The sequence below is a fragment of the Perca flavescens genome, chromosome 9 (assembly GCF_004354835.1).
Source record: "Perca flavescens isolate YP-PL-M2 chromosome 9, PFLA_1.0, whole genome shotgun sequence".
In the NCBI taxonomy this organism is placed as follows: domain Eukaryota; kingdom Metazoa; phylum Chordata; class Actinopteri; order Perciformes; family Percidae; genus Perca; species Perca flavescens.
In genome coordinates this window covers 36,941,894-36,946,893 of record NC_041339.1, presented here as the reverse complement: position 1 = coordinate 36,946,893, position 5,000 = coordinate 36,941,894, and positions in this window count along the sequence as shown.

Here is a 5,000-nt window from a genome sequence, read left to right as displayed (position 1 = left end):
CATTAATATGAGTTCCCCCAGCCTGCCTATGGTCCCCCAGTGGCTAGAAATGGTGATAGGTGTAAACCGAGCCCTGGGTATCCTGCTCTTTATCCAGTCCTTCCAGAAAAGTTTTTTTGTGATTGTTGCGGGGTAAAAATCCTTGATTATGCAGAACGTTTTCTTAAAAAATGCGATGTGGAATATGCTCTATATGATATTTATGCAATGTTATGCGATAAAATTGCGGTAACTTGCAAAAACTGCTTCTCGATGATGTTCACGTCGCGTAATTACATCACTTCATAACGTTCCCATGGCAACAGGGGGAAATGGCTGCTCTTCTGTGAAGTAAACGAAACATTTTTCAACTTTCTGCTAAGATATATTATGGGACTTTTTTGCAACGAAAATGCGGGGATCATGAAATCATGCAAGACATTGGCTGATTATGCGTTGAATTATGCGATCGCATAATCACGTTTTTTTTCGGGAGGGACTGGTCTTTTGAGAAAATGAAAGCTCAGATGGACCAATCAGGAATCTTCTCCTTATGAGGTCACAAGGGGGAAAGGTTACCTTCCCTTTCTCTGCTTTGCCCCCGCCCAGAGAATTTGGCCCCCACATGAGAGAGAGAGACATCATGGCTTTCAAACGAGCAAAGTGGCAGTTGGTCAAGACCACACCCCCACCCTCCAACTTCCCCCCCCCCTCTCCTCCTCAATAGAGAGCCGAAGTCCCGCCCTTCTACTTCCGGCCAATGGGACCTATCTTTCGAAAAAATATGAACGAGGGTCAATGGAGAGATAATTATTTGATCACAAATATGATGTTCGTCAATTTAAAACATAATTTTTCAACCGAAGAAAGTCTCAGTTTATTGTTAAACTGTTGAAGTATAAGACTGTGAAAATACGTCATTAGAAAGACTACAAACTTCATGGATGACGTCTCTCTGAAGCTACGATGTCTCCGTGTATCGTACCAGGATGTAACGTTACTCTAATGATCAGAGGATCTCTCTTTGTTCTTTTGCTTCTCTGCTGAAAATACTTGACTGGATAAAACACAGCAGGTAAGATAACGTTACATGTGTTGTGGAACAGAGCTAAGCTAGCTAGCTAGCGAGCAAACCGAGCATCAAGCTAGGTGACGTAGATTGTGTGAAACGGGAGATGTAGTCCACTGGGAGATGTAGTCCACTGGGAGATGTAGTCCACTGAGCTGTTTCACACTAAACTAAGCGGTACTACGACAAACCTACAGCTAACGGAGACTTTCTTCGGTTGAAAACGTATCTTTTAAATTGACGAACATCATATGTGTAATCCATGGCTCAATTCAAACGGGATCAAAAAATAATTTGCCTCTCTCCGTTCACTACCGTTCATATTTTTTCTGACTTTAAGGTCCCATGATGTCCACCGGAAGGGGCGGGACTTCGGCTCTCTATAGCTACAGACACAGAAATGGCACATCCTAAGGAAAGCTCATTGTGGGACTGGCTCTAGTGGCTTTAGTTCTGCACCATGTCACGGGACCTTTAATTACACATCGTAAAAATCTGGACAGGGTACAGCGTTATCGGACGTCAGCAGAACTCTGCAAACACACAACTACCTTCACGCTGTGGAAATTAAAAGTAAAAATCGAAAGCAACAATCTGCCACGTTGGTAAAAATCCTCCTGTTCATCCGTCTAAACCAGGGGTGTCAAACTCAGTTTCCCAGAGGGCCACTCTGGAAAAAGAGAATCCCACCAAGGGCCAGATATGGAGAGTTTCTTGACATGCTTTTGTTACTGCATGTCACTTTTTTTAATATTTTTTTTATTTTTTGCCAAATTTTTGTTGTTTTTGTGGCTTTCTCAGACTTTTGTCACCGTTTTGTAAATTTGTTGCTTTTACCAACATTTTTGTACGCTTTTTGTCGCCTTTTTGTTGACACAAAGCCCTACAAAAGTCATCAAAAGAGTTCCTTCTTGGGGAATTTCTGAGTCTCAGAGTCGGCAACTCTGCCATATTCTGCTTTGTCATGTAATTGCATTTTAAAAAACACTTTCCTGTGTTTTTGGTTTGGCGCACAACTATAGGTGGGCCAAAATGTATTGTGAACCCAAATTGATATACGGGCCGGATCTAAACCTACAAGGGGCCGGATTTGGCCCACGGGTCTTGCGTTTGACACATGTGGTCTAAACTAAAGCTTGGAACTCTTCAGCCTTTTCATCACATCCGAATCAAACTCATTCATCATTAGTTAAGAAACTAAAGTATTGAGATCTGTGATCAGCTGTTGTCGAATGAAAAAGGGACACACTGCAGATTCCAAAAGTTTGAATCCTTCGACCAGAAGGAGACGGCTAAAGCGCTGTAATGTCATGTAATTTAATGTAATGTAATGTCATGTAATTTAATGTAATGTAATGTAATTCAATGTAATGTAATTTCATGTAATGTAATTTAATGTAATTTAATGTAATTTAATGCAATGAAATGTAATGTAGTTTAATGTAAGTAATGCTGGTGGAATATCAAGCATTGACTTGAATGGCAGAGGTTAGTCCAGCTTAGTCCCGCTCTGATAGACACTTGCTTTGGTGTCATTGACTATTTTATTTAACTTTCCGATATTAACGATATTTTAACGATCTGAGGTCACGGTGTGCAGCGCCTGGTGCAGGTGTGTTTAGGGCGTGTCCAAAATCCACTTTTGCTAGTTTGAAGGCGGTAAAAAGGGTCTGTGCACCGGGCGCCTGGTCCTAAAGGGTTGTCCTTAGGGTCTTCATTAATCAGAGGTGTGTTTTGGGCGTAACATGCAATCAACCAATCAGAGATCAGCTCCCATTCATCAACCAATCAGAGATCATCTCCCGTTCATCAACCAATCAGAGATCATCTCCCATTCCCTTTAAAAGCCAGGCGCGTTTGGACCTCGGAGCATTGCTGTTATGATGGAGTATTTGCACCGTAATATTTTTATTTGTAATCTTCTACGTGTGTGTGTGTGTGTATGTGTGTATGTGTGTGTGTGTGTGTGTCCCTGTGTGTGTAACAAGCATAGTGTGTGTGCGCTGCTGTGCACGAGCCAATAGGAGCATTTTACTAATGCTCTGTTAAAATAACAATGAAATGTTGCGTTATTGACTTTAGACCAGGTTTTTGTTGGTCAATGGTGCCATCACTTCCCGCTGCCTCAAGATAGCAATACTCCCAGAATGCACCTGAACACACCTTCCTGTAAGACCAGCACGCCCAGAATGCACCTGAATGCACCGCGAGATTTCGATTTTAAACTCTGAGTTAAGCGCGAAATTTCTCTGGGATTCAGTTTTCCTGAATGTACTCACTACTTTTTTATCCGGAAGTTCGTGAACGCTAATAATAAAAACAAAATAATTTAATCAAATTGAAATCTAAATTTTCCATTTGCGTGTGGCCGAAATCGTCGACAATTTCAATTGAAAACCCCACTTTTCATTTCCATTTTTGAAACCACATTTACAGCTGTTTCTCTGAACTTTTGTTTGTTCAAATTGGCGAATAACAACCAGATGTGGATGAGCGTAGAAACGACGAGTCAGCGTTACAGTTCACTCTCTCTCGTCTCCTCGTTCACGACAACTGCTACTCAGAGATGCTAAGCTAAGCTAACGCGTGCAGCAGTGGAACAGAAGAACAACAAGTCCCTTTACTTCCTCTGGATTACAACCACGATACTATCTTATCTATCTGTGTGTGTGTGTGTGTGTGTGTGTGTGATTGTGTCTGTGTGTATCTGTGTGTGTGACTGTGTGTGGTTGTGATTGTGTGTGTGTCTGTCTGTGCATGTGTGTATGTCTGTGTGTATCTGTGTGTGTATGTCTGTCTGTGCATGGGTGTGTGTGTGTGTTTGTGTGTGTGACTGTATGCATGTGTGTGTGTGTATATGTATATGTGTGTCTGTGTGTCTGTGACTGTGTGTATCTTTGTGTGTGTGTGATTGTGTGTATCTGTGTATGTGTGTGTGTGTGTGTCTGTCTGTGCATGTGTGTATGTGTCTGTGTGTGTCTTTGTGTGTGTGTGATTGTGTGTGTCTGTGTGTATCTGTGTGTGTGTATATATGTTTGTCTGTGTGTGTGTCTGTGTGTCTGTATGTATCTTTGTGTGTGTGTTTGTGTGTGATTGTGTGTGTCTGTGACTGTGTGTCTGTGTGTATCTTTGTGTGTGTGTCTGTGTGTATCTGTGTGTGTGTAAGTGTGTTAACTAGTGCAGGCTGATTTAAACTTCCATCGTGACTCCATTCTGTTAGTTTTTAGATGATATTCTGATATTAGATGCATAGTAACAGAGTTTCTCAACCTTTCTCTGGCTCCTAATGCCACATTTATGTGTTCGATTCCTCTTTTTGGCCACACTAGCAGCCAGAGACCTGTTGGATGGAGAGAAACCTTCCTGTGGCCCCGATGCCAGAGATTAAGAAACTCCGTTTGACCGTCTGATGTCGTTTCTTTATTATTATTTTTTTTGCATGTTGGGAAGTTCAAAGTTCACGATCCACGATGAGTCGTAGTCCAAGAGTCAAAGTGTGTGAAGTCACAGGAGCGTCTGTCTGTGTGTGTGTGTGTGTGTGTCTACCCGTTTTACTATATTCGTGGGATCCAAAAACCGTAAAGACTACAGTATACTTGTGGGGTCTGAACAGCCTCGTTGGGACCAAAATGTTGGACCCCACGAGTTTAAAGGGCTGTTTGAGGGTTAAGACTTGGTTTTAGGATTAGGGATATAATTAGGTTATGCTTAGGGTGAGGGTAAGGGTTAAGGTTAGACATTTAGTTGTGATGGTTAAGGTTAGGGTAAGGGTTAAGGTTAGGCATTTAGTTGTGATGGTTAAGGTTAGGGTAAGGGTTAAGGTTAGGCATTTAGTTGTGATGGTTAAGGTTAGGGTAAGGGTTAAGGTTAGGCATTTAGTTGTGATGGTTAAGGTTAGGGTAAGGGTTAAGGTTAGACATTTAGTTGTGATGGTTAAGGTTAGGGTAAGGGT